General features: G+C 34.4%; 1 protein-coding gene and 3 long non-coding RNA genes across 7 annotated transcripts in view; 3 read left to right on the top strand and 1 right to left on the bottom strand.

Annotated features, from left to right (window-relative positions):
* LOC116414448 (uncharacterized) overlaps positions 1-18,210 on the top strand; it is a 169,354-nt gene that overhangs the window by 76,617 nt on the left and 74,527 nt on the right. The window lies entirely within an intron of this gene.
* On the top strand, positions 1,013-1,663 carry LOC147657177 (uncharacterized). The gene is made up of 3 exons (XR_015293020.1): positions 1,013-1,144; positions 1,228-1,417; positions 1,534-1,663. It is a non-coding gene; the product is annotated as an uncharacterized LOC147657177 (long non-coding RNA).
* LOC105735504 (uncharacterized) lies at positions 8,418-10,889 on the top strand. Its single transcript, XR_015293027.1, has 2 exons — positions 8,418-8,978; positions 10,252-10,889. It is a non-coding gene; the product is annotated as an uncharacterized LOC105735504 (long non-coding RNA).
* LOC105735505 (uncharacterized) lies at positions 15,805-18,193 on the bottom strand. Its single transcript, XR_001112093.3, has 3 exons — positions 17,199-18,193; positions 16,436-17,120; positions 15,805-16,367 (listed from the first exon to the last, which is right to left on the bottom strand). It is a non-coding gene; the product is annotated as an uncharacterized LOC105735505 (long non-coding RNA).

The raw sequence follows: 18,210 nt of genomic DNA, 5'->3' as shown, positions 1-18,210 counted from the left end.
CGATTATTGCTAATATAGAAATTTAAACTTCGTTATTTATTCCATAACGTATTATTAGATTTAATGCATAAGTACTTGTTATACTGAAAATTTGAGAAAGATTAGATCTTAATTGGAAAAGAAATCTTAATAAGATAACTACTTAAACATAAATATATTTATTACAATTTTATCAGAACTAACCTTACATATTCAAGAAGAAATTATATAAAATAGTTTGGTATAGTCAAATATTATAGTCTTTTTTCACAGTAAAAAAAATCGGAATTTCCACGATAAATATTGAAAACAGGCAAAAACTGACTTTATGCGATAATTATCGAGTTTATCGGTAGTAACTATCGGATTACGTAAAAAGCCGGACACGAGAATAATCTACAATAATGGCACCAACCGTAATTACCGTAAGATGGCAATCCCTGTCCTTCTCTTACTCTTAAGTTAATTATGCGCGCGCAACGATACGCATATTGGACCGCTGTTCTTTCGAGCCGATAAATTCTTTTCATACGACATATTTTCCTTTTTTTGTATATTATCTTTTTAATTTACACGTTTGCTTGTGTATAATAAATGAAGACATTGAACGATAATGGCAAAAATGGAGGAATGCGAAAAGGAAATAAATAAATTGAAAATAAATAATCGATAAAATTCTGAAAACTGAAAAATTTGTAAGTATGTATATATGATGTTAGATGTTAGTAAGTATGATAATATATGATGTTTTAAAGACAATGATCGTCTAATACTGTTTTTGACTATTTATTATTGTTTATTATTGTTTATTATGCAATGAAGTGTTGTTAATTTTTAGTGGAATATAAAAATCTCTATATTTAGAGGTTAGAAAGATTAGATCAAACTCTTACTATCTGGAATGTCTCATATTACTATTATATGAACAAAATATTATATTAACTTTCTCAAAATTATTAATATATTTTTCTATATTTTTTAACTTAATGATCATATTCCAGAACTTCAAAATTCGCACACGATACATTCATATAAACTTGTTTCATCGTTTCAACCATTAAATCCAATTCTAAGCTGTTTCTCACAATTTAACTCGCACACGATGTACAAAAAACGAACCATCAATCATACGCGAACCTAACCCCAAATCTTCCAACATTCACAAGTAAGTACACTTGCTTGCTTTAAATCGCAATTGCACATACCAAGAACATAAAATAAAACTTACTTACGAATCGTATACTAAAGGACAAATGGAATTCCAAGCGAGCCCATCGATCAAATTGAAAAGAGCCATAAGGGACAGTCCGATGTCTCCGGGCGGGCCGCAAAAAAGGTTAAGGTCATCTCCGTCGTCGTCGTCGTTGTCGTCGATCGTCATAATGCTCGTTGTCATTCGACATCAGAATTCTGTGGAACATTATGCAACTAAGGCGAGGTGAACCTGGCCAGTGTTCCTCGAGCGAGTCACGATAAATTTCCATTCCGTTCACCACTCCCTCAGCAAGGAAACCTGACCGGGTATTCATTTTCTGACGCGATTCTGCGTTTCAGGTTGAGACCCGGTTTATGGCACAAATTGCAGGAGAGCCGCGTTAATTGAATGTTGCTTGGGACTGGATAAGCTGAATTAAGGAGGCACCGTTGAGTTTTTATTGTGGTAAGCGTTTGAGGTTGTGCGAGGTCACTGTTGAAACCACTGTGAGGATTGGAACGGGTAAATTTCGAATTTCGAAAGAAAGGATGAAGTTAATTTTGATTAACCATGCTACTGTATTGCAATGCAACACCATCGTGCGGTATTATAATGGAAATATAATTTTTTGATTTTAAAAAAGTTGAAAATTGCTATCATTATAGTTGCATTAGATTACTAACAATATCATTATCACTTAATTTAATAAGAATAATTCTCCAACAAGATACTCAAAGAAGTTATATTCAAAGCACGTTCATGAATCATAACACCTACAATTTCCGCGACACACTTGAAACATTATTCCATGATATACGAGATACATGTAACACTTCGATAACATCGTTCCATGTCCAATTATTTCTTTGAAAACCACTCAGAATGATCTCAACATCAACTTGCTAATTGCACAGTAAGGAGACGACGTTTGAAGGTTAGGTGTCCCAGCTGAGCCATCATGGTGACACGTTGAGATAGGCGTCAAGTCAATCGCTAATAAACGCCAAGAAAACATAGACAATATTTGTACATGATCTCGAATTTCTCAAGTTTTCTGCGATCAGATTGTTTTGTGTTTAATAGTGTCATTTCTGAAATGATGAGATCATTGAAAATTATGGGATGACAATCGAAAGATTGATATATGAGTGATTTACAAAAAGGTAAATTGAAATTATTAGAATCTCGTATATATTTATTGTTTTTTATTAAATAATTTTTCTTATCATTTTAATTAATTTTAATTTTATATCTTTAAATCTAAATTTTCAATATAATTTTCAATAATCAATAATTCTAATAAAATAATCATTATTTTTCTATAAATCCAACAAACAGAATTATTTAAAACAAAACCACATTATCAAAATATCCTCTCCAATCGTTGTCATTCCACAATTTATAAAAGAATCCAGAAATTACCGCGTTAAAAGCATCCAACGGTTCCCCCAATCGTAAGAATGAGACACAGTTACCAGCCATATTAGCAGGGTCCGATAAGAAGCGAGTCGAATCGATTCTCTCGCCGACTCACCTCCCAAGAAGCGCTGGGGTCGTACGGCCCGGTGACATCGTGGCGCACAACTTCCGCGCCTAATTCACCGTGACCAATGCGTAATGCGCGGTTGAAAGCGGCCTCATTTGTTACATGGTGTTGGGGACATAAACATGGTTGAAAAAGACTCGCCCACCATTATCTCTGTTGTTCGTGGTTCGTGTAATTTGCTATATTTGAGATTTCCTTTCAAGTAGGAAGAATTATAGGATTACAGTGACGATGGTAATAATTTTATTGTAATTTTATAAATAGAAACTTATATTGACAGTGCAAAACGATAAATATATAACCTTCATATTCAGCAGATTATGCAGAATCGAATGTGATTTTTTAGAAGCTTCAAGGATAATAGCTGCTATCTATTCAATTTGTAACGTTATAACAACATCAAAAGTGATCAGTGACAGTATAACGCGTTGAAACAGAGAAAACCAACTTTCAATCACAATGTTTTTAAACTTTCCTTGCACTATTTACTTTTTCATTGCATTTACGAAATAGATATTGATATCTTCTTGTTACAAATGAAATATAATGATTGGACAATCAATGTATTTCAAAATATCGTACTTTATTCATAAAGCAATATCAGATAATATAAAAAAAAAAATTTTAAATTTCCAAAATGAAGTTCAGACCAAATTATTCTATTGTACTACTATTCTACCATATTTATCATATTTTGTAATCCGAAAGAGGTGCGGCTCAAGTACAATCAAATATGAAACAAAATTTAACATGTTTCTCACACATGTCATAACACATTCAATGCGGCTAATACTACGCATAAATCCCACCATCGTGATTTCCAGCATTCTATATAATTCGCTGCGCCCAGTTCCCAGTGCGCGCAAACTATCATTTTTAACTAAACATGCGAATATAATGATTTATTATTGGTGGAGAGGATCGCGACAAAAATGGGCGCATTCTCACGCAACATGCGCGCGTGCGCAGTTGACTTTTCGAACGGAATGCAGGTCGGCAACGGGATCGGGAAAAGAGCCGATCGGGACAAACATAAACGGTGGAATTCCTATCGTTTTATTACGAGACAATGCTCGAGCGCGGAACTATCTTACCCTTTTACCACCTTTTCTTATTAGCCGGCGGCTGCCGCGCAAATGGCAAGCGTTACGCGCAGGAAACTCGAGATAAAGGCAACGATACAACCGGATTCCGGGATATACCCACCGCGATTAATCATCTTGCCACGACTTTTCAACGATTCGTGGAGTCGAATCGACGAGAGATCATTGAAAAGGTTACCTTGTTGGATGGGGATGGTTCGAGGTTTTCGAATATTTGGCAGGGTTAGAAACTATAGTTATTACATGTTCTTTATTTTCATTCTCCTTGAGATGATTTGTGAGACGAGTTTGGATTAACCGTTTGATTGTTAGTCGCGATCAATTACATTCGGTAAGCCTGATATACCGAGGCCGTAAAGTGAAACATTAAGAGTCGACAGCCGATTGATGTTGTCGTATTCTTGGTTCATATGAGTCTCGTAGAATCTTGAATCTCAAGAAATCTTTTAAGATCATTTATAAGTTGATATTTGGAAAATGTAAAAAAAAAAAAAAAACAAATTATATGATGTTAAATTATCGATCTGTTATGAGAATTGAATTTGTAAATTACTCTTATAAATCGGTTGATCATTCGAAATATGCGAATACTCCGCTTATTCTATCTTCAATTAGTTACTAAGGTTTAAAAAATCATCTTCTCGTAAAAAAAAATGAAAAACAATATTTATATAAAATGGATAAATCTATATGAAAAAATAAATATAAAATAATATGTAAAGCTTCATTTCTATATGTAACTTATATGAAAAATTCATGAAATATAATTCATATATATACACTAGGATATATACAGACAGACAATCTTATTTTCACTGACAATTAAATCTAATTTATTTTTCCTAGTCATAAAAAAAAAAAAAGATAAAAATTTTAATTCTCACATATGTATCTTGAAATGTTAGATAAAACATTTTAACCAAGGAAACAGTATAGGTCAAACAACACCCAGCGACGATCGTTTGTTTCTTATTTCCTCTGCGAGGACAGTGCAAGTGTTAATCACGTTGTTTTTCACTCTCTCTCGTCAACCATTCGAATCCCACGTAATACACGAGGCGAGACTCTTTCTATTAACTATTTTGCAGCGGTATATCACGCGAGTGTTTCCATGCAGAACGCGAAATTCTCGGTCCCTCAGAGGCAAAGGTGAGGATCGAAAGTAAAGTGACACAGATTGGCCTGACAACGAGACCCGTTCTCTTTCCCCCACTATTTGACGCGAGCGCCCCCATCTAAGTGTCGTTTGTCGTGAAGCTGTCACAGCACCCACGACGCTCGGAGCGTGAAAACGCCGGATTAACCTTTGTAATTGTAGAATTATGTGGCGATTAATAACTCGACAAGGCGTGCGTGGGACTGGCGTGCTTTGTGGCTGAAACCGAGATAATCATCGGTCGTGGCTGGAGAGCACAGACGATACGTGCCACGGCTAACTAGTATCTAGCTAACTATATACATTTACGTATGCAACCACTGTGACTTACACAGGACAGCGTGACACGAATTCGGTGCAGGTGCGGGAAATTTAATTGCATTTATATTTTAAGAAACTTTTTAAGAAAAAAATTTTGTTTTGTGGAATTATTTTTTATTCTGTTTTTATTAATAAAATTAAATTTTTAAATATTAAAAATAATATTTATAATTACATATTTATATATTATAATTACAATTTTAATATTCATTTTATCAATATTTGAATAACATTTTTTAATGGTAATTAGTTTTTAAAAATCCAAATATTAGAGAATGGCGTAATCATAAATAGTAATTGAAGCGAAATTGAAAAAACGAGAATAATGATTCATCCGAAAATCTTTCTTTTTTGGAATAATAATCAATGTCGCGTTATTTCGATTAATCTAAGAATTGGTTATTACTTTTAGCGTATCCAATTAATCTATAATAATAAATGTCTCAAAAATAATAACAATAATAATAATAAACACCTTATCTTATTAAAAGACAATAGAGTTTCGAATATCCAGGAAGCTGAAATTTTGAAAATTATTAATATAGAATCGGAAAAACGAATCATATAATCGATAATTTCTGGGAAAGAATGATATATAATTTAAAAATTAATATTTGCTCTCAGTTTTGCAATTATAAATTTACTATAATTATACAAAAAATTTCAACATCAAATTTTCAAATTTTTTAATAAAAATTTCTTAGTAAATTAAAAAGCACTTGAACTCACAAAAATTCATTCAATTCATCCTTTCTTAAAAGATTACTTCAAGATCAAGTATTTTTGTAACATATATAAACGTGAACAAAACATGCAATAGGGTACAATTGCGCCGACTAACGGTGGAGACACGGAGAAGAAGGATGAATCAATGTCTTGGCGAGAGTGTAGTGGCAAGCGTGTGTCCCTGGTTCGAAACAAAACCATCAGGCCGCGTAACAGGTCGCAGGAGCGAGCTACAACCGAACACTTGGGAAGAACGCTCGGCCCCAGAAGAGAAACTGCAAAGGACAACCGTGATTCTCGTCGCGGTACCCGCCGCTTCCGCGTTGATATCCTCTTTGCCACAACCGGGGACACGTGCAAAGCGCATTATACCTCCAGGACAAGTTGCTTGACCAACCTACCCGTTGCTTTTCCATTCTACCGTGTTTTGTTTGCGTTCCACGAAGATCAGCTGTGAACTTGATATTTCTTGTATGATGGCATGTATAAATTCTGAAAGAATTTGGATATTAGATAATATAAATTAAAATGATAATTTCTTCTTGTTGTGGAAATGAAATTTATTTTTTATTCACATTGAAAGAATTAATTAATTAGAATATCAAGTTCACATTTATTTTTTAATCTAATATAAATTTCTTTTTTAAGGATAATGATAATATCTTCTACATAAACATAACATATATAAACAAAATATTGTTTAAATCTAGATCTAAAAACCTAACCTCAAAATCTTTAGCATTTGTTCATTGTGTTTACTTGTGAAGCATGTGACAGGCCAGATGCGAAATCGAATAGACAGAGAAGCGCAAATCGGATAGAGACGATCTCGATAGCAAGCGATCAATATCGGCGTGCAGTGTTGTTTCTCCAGGGTATCGTCGCCAGGCTCCTCTATATCGTCCTCAGCATACTATTAATCGTCGGCTCTCTTTCTCTTCTTTCACCCACGCCAGGAGTCGGCCTCATTAAAGGTAGCTGGACACGGAGAAACGCGTGCCTCGCTCGAGGCTGCTTTATACATCGCGCGGAATTACGGCACAGAAAAGTGCGCACAGAGTCAGGACTCGATAGTTAAGGCGTTCCAATATTGAGTTACCGTAGCGGCATGTTCTCAAACGAACTGGCGAATTTATGAGTGCAGAGGTCTCTAGCTGTGGCTTGTTCACCAGCACCCTCTATCTTAGAATCTGAAACCCTTAACGGTTGTCTCCATGCATGTTCTCTATATATTGCTCGTATATCTTTTTTTTTACGAAAGTTAGTTGGTAATCTGCATCCCATAATGAAGTTAGTCAAGATTATTTGTTCAATTATAAATCATGAACTATTGACTTATTATATTGATAATTACATTGATTTTTTGTTTTTTTATATGAAGAATATATTTTTTCTTCTAGTGTTCTTTTATTTCTATTCTTTTTCTTCTTTCATCGGTTTTCTCATATGCTTGTTCAATTTTTTTGTCGTGTACAAATAATCGTTATTTCTTACCTCACGTCCAGTTTCTAGTGCGCACGCGTACCAGTCACCATCTGACAGAACAGTAGCGAACACTGCATCCAATTGCGAAGGATCCGCGCGAGGATGGTGCCGTAAGGACAAGCGGAGATCCAATCGAAGAGGCCACAAATGGTAACAGCGAACCATGGCGACAAAAGATTCCCTGGCTCGATGAGTTTTCAAGGGGTGCATGTTAAGGGTTAACACCGCGATCTCGGTCGCCTTTCGATCGTTATCCCATTTAGGGGAATCGAATCTCTGCACGCGCAGCTGCAACGATTTATCGTCTCGCCTTCCGTGTGCGTTTATTCTTTGTGAATACTTTAAGGAAGAAATCAAAAGACTTTTTATATGATTCAAGAATTGTAGCAACAAATTTGGTCTGACATGGAATCAATATTGTTATCGAAACGAAATAAAAACTAAATTTTCTAATCTCTAAAGGAAAACGAAGCGTAAAAAATTAAACAAAAAAAATTTTATTATAAAATTACTTTCTTTTCGTTTATACAATCTATCAATAACACAAAAAGTATACCAATCAAAAATGCTTTCATAACTTTTCTTTCTTCGATTAACATACATGAACAAAACGATCGTGCCGACTTGTGTGCGCATGTCACGTCATCTTCGCCTTTCGTTTCGAAACCGGCTGTCCGCAGCTGGTGCCCGCGTTTCCTAGTCACATCATCCGCCTCATTATACTGCTGAATGGCTCGTCAGGAGAAACAGGCGTGCGTCGGTCGGTCATTTTTCAAGATCGTGGCAAAGAACTGGCCGCATACATCAGCCGCCATTGTCTCGCGGCGAGAGAACGTCATCACTTTCGATCTGTCCCGGTACTGTCGCCCCTAACGGCCACCAATGGTAATATATCGATGGGAAATTAGAATGGTTGGCAGCGCTGTTACGCGACGACGATCTTTCGTCCGTTGAACGCCAGTCTGTAGTCAAGTCGAGTCGTGACGTGGCGATTTTAAGGCCGGATTACGTAACGGTGATTGCGTTTGCACGGGGGACGCTTTGTGGGTGTTATGAAATAGATATCATGTTCCACGGGCATTTGTATGCGCCAGTATGTCGAGCTACGACCGTTTTACCAGCCATTTTATCGTCCCCTTCTAACCAGCTATTTTCTTCGTACTGTCCAAAGTAATCGACACCAAATGTGTATATAGTTTTCGTTTAAAGCACGGAACGCGGTCGATGGTGTTTATGATTTTCAAGTATAATTGGAATGTATGTCTATGTTTGTGGTTAAAAAAGCTAATAAATTCACGTATCCTCTGTTTTGATACTCTGGTTGTATTGGTGATGGGAATTGAATCAAGAAAACGAAAGTGGAACATATTATGGAATATCGTTGAACATTTTTTTTTCTACGTTTGAATTCTGATTTCTTATGAAACTGAAAATGTTGAAAAGTAATAATCAAATAAAAAGTAAAAGGTAAAAATAAAAAATATTGTATTTGAATGTAAGATTAAAAAAAATTTACAAGTATAAAAATTCTGTAAATAAAATTATAGGTTATGATTAATGAACTAACATTTAATTAATAATTTATTCGAAGAAAATTAATAATGATTATCTGAATATATATAAATTTTTATAAATCGTCATAAGAAAATTTTGCAAAAGATAATGATAAATTGCTTTATAAAGATTAATCTTATATTTCCAAAAATTAACTACAAATTTAAAACATTGATATAAACTAGAACTTTATTCACAGAAAATTCAATTGCATAAAGAACACATGAAATATCAGCTTTGATATAAATCGTGTACGATACGTTTAATTGATTTCAAACTTTTTTCTTTAACGTTTTTCCTTCTTGCATCGAATTATGCAGATGATTTTTTTTACAAAACGTGTTTATATTCACGATTTGAAGGACAGAGTACGAATTAGTTCCGTATGATTGAGTAGCTTAAACGAAAAATTTAACTATCTTAATATTCGAATACTTTATTTGCGTGTCACGGTACAATTATGGTCAGGTATTTAAAGATTATTCGAGATAATATTTAATTTGAGATATACATGATTTGATTTTATTATAGCTGAGTGCTTTTAATTTTCTTGTACTTAAATAATGGTAATATCAAAGTATGAATTAATTTTATCATACGATGAAATCCATAATATATAAATAATTAAAACATACGACGCAGTTAAACTTCTAAGAAAATAGCGAAATGTCAGTAGATTTCCTTCCTGCAGATAGTGATTGTGACTTTAAAAAATAATAACAAGTTGAGCGATTAACATTTTTGTGAAATTCTAAAAATCGATTATTATATCGAATAATTGACATAAATATTATCCAAGTAATTATTAAAATTAATCCAACATTATAGATATTAATTTTTTGTTTTATTTTCCAAATTGTTGAAAGGAAATTTCTAAAATTATGATTACATTGTATTGAGTTTCAAATTTCAACAGAGATATATCACTACAATTGCTATACATTTATAATAATAATCACTTTTTTTTGTTCGTAAGATTATCAAGTAGCGTTCATAACTTTCAAAACAGCAAAGCCAATAATTTATGAAAAAAGAGTAATTACTAATTGTTATATTTCTTCCTTCCTATAATTGAATGATTATAGATAAAAACAATAACTGTTTCTTTTATCATAAAATAATATCTTTTATTTATAACAACATATATAACATTTATATGATTAAATATCGTATGCTTTCGTTCCAGGGTATACGATTCAAATAGAAAGTCATACGAAAATTGCGCAGTACAAATGACATAACGTACAATATAATCTAACTCGATTCGACGCATCAGAAAACAGAAACTTCAATGTTTTTTTCATCAAGAATAAAAAGGATAACAATGTAGACATGCGTTTTTCATGATGTAACCTTATTCGAGGAGTTCCATCCGGAATAAAGCATTCAGTGGATGACTTGCAAGATCTCGATCGAAACGAGTGTTAAGAGTGGTCGATCGTGAAAAATCTTGGCTGTTAATCGTCGTGGTTCGCGCGAGCGCAAGCGTGGACGGTCATCGTTACCTTTCTCACGCTCGAAGCAAGCGGACAGCAAACCGAGAAAGTGGCGAGCAACCGTAATTTCTTATGCACGCAGCCACCGCTTACATCCTGCGCGCTGTCGCGCTGTTATCTTCTTATTTCAGCACGGCAAGGTTCGTAAAGTGTCCGCTCTGATGTACACCACCATTGGGTTGAGAGGAATCCGTGTGGAAAATGTAGCAAAATGTCGGAAGTAATGGTATGAAACGGAAATGTAGACCAATCTGAACGTTTCAATGTGTTTCAGTTTGACCAGTTGGTTTGTTTTCACTTTGATTGGATAAAATACTGTTTGTGGATATATTCGTGTGTTTTATATTCCTTTATGACGTTTCCTTTTGATGTGGATTACCTTATGTTTTCTCTTATCTTTTTTGATGTTTTCTTTTTGTTAATAATTTTTTTAGATTTGTCATTTGTTTTTGATTTTTTTCTATAATATTTTTATTTTCATTGCGAAGTGACTATACGGATCATTTTTCTTTCACAATTCCCTATATTTTTTGTAATGTTGATACATCATTTAATTTTTATTTCTTTATGATAATTAGGAATATTATTCTGTTATAAATATTTGCTACGTAACTATTTGAGAAATTCAGACGTTAATTCAAATCAATTTACTTCGTCTATTACTCGCTATATTTATTTAAATGCTAAAGCCCAATGCTTAGAGAGTTAAATTCCAACTTGATATTTATCCTTTATAGCTATATTATTGACCACACACGCATTAACAAATGTTTCTAACTGCTGTATTGTGAAATATTTCGTCGTAGAAAAATGCGTGTAATTTACAACTTAACTGCATGTGACAAAATTTATATGTTATTATGTTTCGAGCAACAAAAATGAATTTAAGATTTATTTATTAGGAAAATCAAAACGCATCTTTTTAATAAATTTATTAAATTAATCTCTGTTTGCAAGTTTAATTAACATTACTGGCTATAATATTTCTTATTATTAGTTTTCAATCATTTTCTTGTAATATTCATTATTGATTATTAACAATATTTTGTTGATAATTTTTTAAATATAATTTCTTGAGATGCATGATAAAAACAAATTTCTAATAGCAAATATATAATTGAAAGATTAGTTGTCAAATCATAATTCAAATCATAAGTCTTGCATACATCTACAAACGACATTCGAATCTCTAATGATGTCATAGCTCATTCGAATTTTCACTCGAGATTTCTAGTTAACCTTATACACCATGTTGCTTTTGCTTTAATATATTTATGCATGCAGAAATTCATAAATCCTAGCAGGAAACTATGTTGAAGCGTTGAGATTCGAAAGGAATATCGTTAAATCTGTCGCAAATTAATATCGGTTATCTATTTTCAGGTTGAAATAATGTATTTTAAAAATATATAAATTTTTACGAAATTTCAACAAAAGATGCATACATAAGGAATTATTATGATAATATTTCAATTTCATTATTATTAACTGCATACCATTAAAGCCCTATCTATATATTCTATACTATATAACCTCTATCTCTATAACATGTAGCGTATCTTTTTCGCAACTAAAAGGGATACTGTTCGAAAAAAGCGACACTTGCATTAGAGAAACTTATCTCCAATAAGAATCAAAGCAAGCATCGTGATCGCTGAGTCAGACAAACGAGAATTGCAATGTGAACAGGTTACACCGATCTTCTGAATGCAATTAGACGGTCGTAACATGCAACAACTTATATTAATCGAGCTAGCGTTAGTCACAGCGCAGATTGAACGGAATTTCACGGTTCTGCGCAGCCATAGCAATTTTCGCAAGCAGTACCAACGATCTCGAGATACTTTCATGTATGGTCGTCATGCGATAAAAGAAAGATGAATATTATTATGAGATGACGAGAGGAGAAAAAAAGTCCAAAGGAATTTTTGTTCGGGTTAATTAATTGGACGTGCTCGATTAATTTTTCGTTAAGTTTGCACAAGTCGAATTTTATAACCTCACTTTTTTATGCGTGTTAATTAACGTAAATTGTTAAATGGATCGAGTTGTACACGTCATGCACAATGTCGAATACGCAGATATATCATTAAATTGGACGACTCACTAATATTTTATAAATCATAAATATTTATAAGGCTGAATAAAATCTGTATAGACAAGTATGCACATCGAACTGAGTTTTGCGATAAAAATAAACAACACGACATATGAAATAGCACATAAATAAAGTTAGGTTAAATTCGTTGCAAATAGTCAATTGGATCATTTGATCGAAAAGTATTGTGACTTCACAATGTGAAATGATGAATATTGGAACAAATATTGATTGATCGAGTAAACGTATTATTGAGAAGTAATGGACGTCGCGTGCACGCGATGTTCGCGTGAATAATTCTTATAATTGTAAAAATATTTCAATTTTCAATAATAAAACGATACTCTCGCAAAAGTGGATGTCCTCGTGCTATTCTGCGAGACTTCTCACGGGGATATACGCGGTACTATCAACATCCGTGGGCGTGCACGATCGCAGCGCCGCGATCCTATGCTCCAATCCTCTCGACGGAAATTAGTTTTCGCGGTCCTCTTTCACACACTACCACACATGGTCACGCAGATACAAGTAAATACGCACACACCCGTCGAGCGTAGCTTGATGTATGGGCTACATATCGACCGAGTGCGTGACCGTGCGTGACCGGGACTCGCGTGCACACCATCTCCGGAGTAGCGCGAGTGAGTTGTTCCTCTGCCGGCGGCGGGGACGAAAAATATGTTAACAAGAACTGTGGACGGCCGCATAGAGACTTCTAATTCCGACCTGCTGTTCCCTTCTTCCACTCTCCCTTTCCTCTTTTTCCCTCTTCCTTTAATCCCTTCTCCTTTGATACCCTCTCTACCGGGTCACCATCGGCTGCGCTTACGCGATGAAGACGTTCGTCCAGGCAGCCGACAACGGTTCTCCACTGCTCTCGAACCTCGATGGAACGCGCGTCTTCCGGCTTGAATTAATCACCGTGGAATCCCGATTATTTGAACCGGTCGCACGCGATTCAAAGTTCCCTTTTTTATTATTATTATTTTTTCTTCTTCACCAACGCGAAACATGCTCAATTTTTTCGCGTTTTTATCCCAGATCGAGACGTTAAAATCGCGGTTAAGAAGATCGCGTTAATTGCACGCACGGGTCGACGTGATCGATTTTTCTCTTTTTTTTTTTTTTTTTTTTCGAATAATTCTTTTCTTTTTCTCTCCCTCTTTTTCTACGTTCTTTTTGATTCTTTTCTGTGATTTAAACGGTTGCTCGGTAGATAGGTCGTTTATACGAGTAAAAAGTGGTCGCGTGCTTTTTAATTGAGGCAATTAAAGGATCGCGATCAGGCATGAGGAAAGCGGCGCTCGATCCGTGCGTTTTTTGCCTCCAGGCAATTATGTTTCCCCCGATAATTCGACGACGCTGAGCGAGGTCGAAATTATTAATACGTGTATTACACGTTTGTATGTGTGTATCGGGATACGGAGAGTCGGTCGTTCAAGTGGCCGCGTAGAAATCGTCCGGGGTCACGATCGATTCGCGGAGATCGTCCGTCCGGCCACACCCAGGCACCGTGCACTTCGTCTTGGGCTTTGCCGTACGCTCACCACGCTGGAGAAGATGGAAATTTATTTTTGATGTTAATACGAGTCGATCACGAAGCTCGAAGGCTCGATCGGAAAGGAAATTTCATCGATCATCGACTAATCTTTCATCGATCTTTCAAGATTCTTCTGCTAAAAGATTCGATGGAACAACAAGTTGTTGATAAATGAATATATTTGCAAATATATTTACATCTACATTCTATATTTCAACTTAATAAATAAATTTTTTCTTTCATCTGCTACATAACTTATTTTATGAATACGTTAAAGATAAACTTTCAATATTCAAAAAAACAAGTTACGATTTTTAACGTATCAAAAAAAAAAAAAAATAACATCACATAAGTTAGATAGAAAAATTATAAATTTGTTATCTATCTTTTGTTACAAAATTCTCGATTTAATAAATGTTTGTTAAATAATTTATTCCACGAACGCCATAAGAGAAATCGTAATATTTAATATATTTTAAAAAATTATAACTGAACTTGAGCATTGTATAAGATCAGTCGTTCTCTGTAGTAGTAAAATTCTCATTTAATGAAATATCCTCTTCATCTGCAAAATAACTTATTCCACAAACATTGTAAAAATGAATTCAAACAGTAGAAGCTATGATTCTGCTCACTCTTATATCGAATTCGTTCCGCACGCATCGCTACTCCTGCTGCGTGCAAGGGTCGAAGAGGTCACCGGTCTAACTTTCACCACGTCTGACCATCTCGTATGCAGAGATCGATAATAATCGGCCGGATGGTTAATTGTCCGTCGCGTTACGCCTCTCTCGGAGAGAGTTCTATACATTTACTCGATTCGATTTATGGAAAGATCGGGAAAACGCGCGAGGCGGCTTTCACTCTTCCGTTTGCAGAATCTACTGCCACATGGAAATTGATCCGTACTGTATGATCGTTAATTAACCCGTGATAAAAGGATGGATCTGTAGTTAATTGGCCACGGTTAGCAAGTAGTGGTGTTAGAGGATCCAGGTGAGCCGTTTCAGAGATGATTTAGATGAAAGTGGATGGTGGAATGGTTGGAGGAAAAGATTGGATTGGGATATGTTAGAACTAATTGGTTCTAGAACATTGTAACATCTGTTCTAGTACAATAAGTATATATTCTGGTAGCTAAAAATTTTTGAAATCAATTGGATATAATATTTGGATTTTTTTATATAGAATATTATGATATTATTGTTAGTAGTAAAATTTTTCAAAACAAAATTTTAATCAAAAATATAGCGAAATAAAAAAAAATCACAAATATAATATTAACATTAAAACTAATTTCAAATATTAATTATTCAAGTATAAATTCCACTATATGTGATAATTACATATTTTGAAATATTACTTGCTTTCCTATTATAAATACATGCAATTATATTTCGCAATTGGATTTGCTTATCATGATTTTATTTCTATAAAGAAGATAAATCTTGATAAGCCAGCGAACAGTTAAATGGCAAACGTATATACACATTGTTACTTTAGCATGTCTAATTTACGTCAGATCAAGTTGTTATAATTAAACAGTACATTCTTATTAGCATGTTAACATTAAAATTTCAATCAAGACACGACAGGCTTCTCATATCTTGAATAACTAGATTTAATAAAAATTTGCAATAGTATATTGCAAGGATATATACAAGCTGAAAATTTATCATTTATATACATTTTAAAATGTGAATCTTGAAATAATTTTAATATCAAAAAAATTTTCATTAATTACTTATTTAAAACATTTTTAAATCTTAATTTGATATAGAAACATTCCAAATGGAAACAAATTAGAACATATCCTATTCACTATAATTAAATTAAAAAGAAAAAAGAAAAAAATATGATCCCTTAATAATACTTCATAAATCCATCGTTTCTCTGTTTAGTGGCTCGGCACCGATGCAATTACCATTCTAATTTAATTGCACATAAGGTTGATCTGATACCACGGTTCTATATGTTTCTATAATTGAAATGTTGCTAGAGAACGGTCCGTTCGTGAGCTCAATAAATCCGATATTTTTTTGAATCTCGAATGGAAATCCTTTTTCAGACGAAGGAAATCTTGCGGTACTTTGGCCTGTTTGTATACACATACAGTCAATATAGCTTGATCGTAAAGCGTAAAGTGGCGACACTCATTATGGCCACACCTAAGATCGTGTGCATCAGATAGAAACTCCTCTAAACTTTTTGCCAGAGTTATTAATTAATCTTTTACCTTTAGTGTTCCAAAATTTTTATAAATATCCAATTAATCGTTACACTCTATCACAGATTTTTTTCTTTAAAAATTAACATTCTGTGCCATAATTTTATTTCCAAAAAATATTCCATGAAGTATGCTTGAGATATTAGAAAGATCCAAATGCACTGTCACTCAAATGATTGTTTGCATATTTTGCACAATACCTTGAATCTGTAAAAATGAAATATCGAACATGTTATACATCTTTACATCAACTCTTTAATTCATCAAATTTAATTCATATAATTTGAAACTATTGAAATTTATTCTAAAAACATAATTCAATAATGTAAAATGTAAAAACTCTTTGGATTTGGATGGATCCTCGAAAAAGGTTGGAAAACATTAGACTAGAGGTTTATCTCATGTTGGCATCTTGATTCGACCGGCTCGAATCGATTGCACGAACAATTTCAGGGCTCGGCGTTGGCCCGTGAGTTCCATTAATATGTATGATTGGCCGGTATCACGCGGCTCCTTCGGGGCATCCGAGGGATGAGATGGCGTTGTGCAGCGGGGGCAGATGTTACGAGTGGTGTCACAGCATAAATCGCGAAACGCCGCCAATTAGTCGGCGACGCACAAATTACACCGCCTATGAATTAGAAGGCGGACCCCGCCCTTCCAAGAATCCTTGTTGGGGCCAATCATTCTCCAACTGAAAATACATCCAAGTTGTTTGAAACTTAATTAAAATAATTAAGAACCATTTGAGTAATATCTATAATTTACTAACTGTGTTATCAATTTTCTTATTACTATTGTGTCAAGAGTTGTTGGTTGTTTTTCTTATAATTAGATGGTGTTTTATATGCTGAACATCTGCCCTTTGTATCTACAAGTTATATTATTAATATATTCTATAGAAAAAACCACGAGCCATATAAAATCATATTTATTAAATTAAAATAAGATAAAATGAAACAGCGTCATCTTATTTATTTTTTAATTAATATCCTGTACAGTCCTCTCAAGTTCTATGCATTTTTAAATTTTTAAATAAATCTAGCAAGACTAATTTATTCTTCCAACAAAAACGTGTTAAAAAAAAAATGAGAAAAATTTTAATTTTCTCCTCAATTGTTAGATAAAACATTCTAAGAAGGAGAATATAATAACTGTTCCATGATCTGTCTAAATCTCTGTGATACAAAGTACCAAAAAGAAAAATATCGGCGAGGTGTAGTGGCAGGCAGGTGAGTGCGGGTGTGCACGTTTCACGTTGGCATTTGCTAATGGCAATCTTGCTGAAAGAGAAAGAGAAACGTCAAAAAAGATAAGGCAGAAAGAGAAAGAGAGAGGAGGGGGTGGTAAGAGGGAGAAAGAGCCCGAGGAAAAAAAGTGATCGGGCGCGTTTATACCAGCATTAGCCTTCTTCTTCTCTTAGCGCCAGGGGCACGGGTGAGATACCAGAGACCGAGCACCACGGGATGAGCACACCCACCTACGATGGGCCGAACAACGATATATTACTCGCGCGCCTCGTGACACCTCACCTGCCGAGTCTCTCTTCTTCTGCCTCCCTCCGTCACTCCTTCTTGCGCCTAGCTGCTCCTCCGCTGCTGTCTTTCAGCCTATCCTCTCATACAGGGTGTCCGGAAATGGGCGACGTTGGTTTCCTATAAATTTCAGCATTAGATATCGTATACCAGCACAATTCCGTTATATGAAGAAGAAATATTATTTCCAAGAAATAAGGATAGCAAAATAAAGTTAACAAAATGAAGTTTAAACTAGATTATTACCAT

This window comes from Apis florea, unplaced genomic scaffold (assembly GCF_048593485.1).
Source record: "Apis florea isolate Af1SG1 unplaced genomic scaffold, ASM4859348v1 contig_3203_pilon, whole genome shotgun sequence".
NCBI lineage: Eukaryota > Metazoa > Arthropoda > Insecta > Hymenoptera > Apidae > Apis > Apis florea.
Note: the sequence above shows the minus strand (reverse complement) of the source record. Positions and strands in the feature narration are given on the sequence as shown.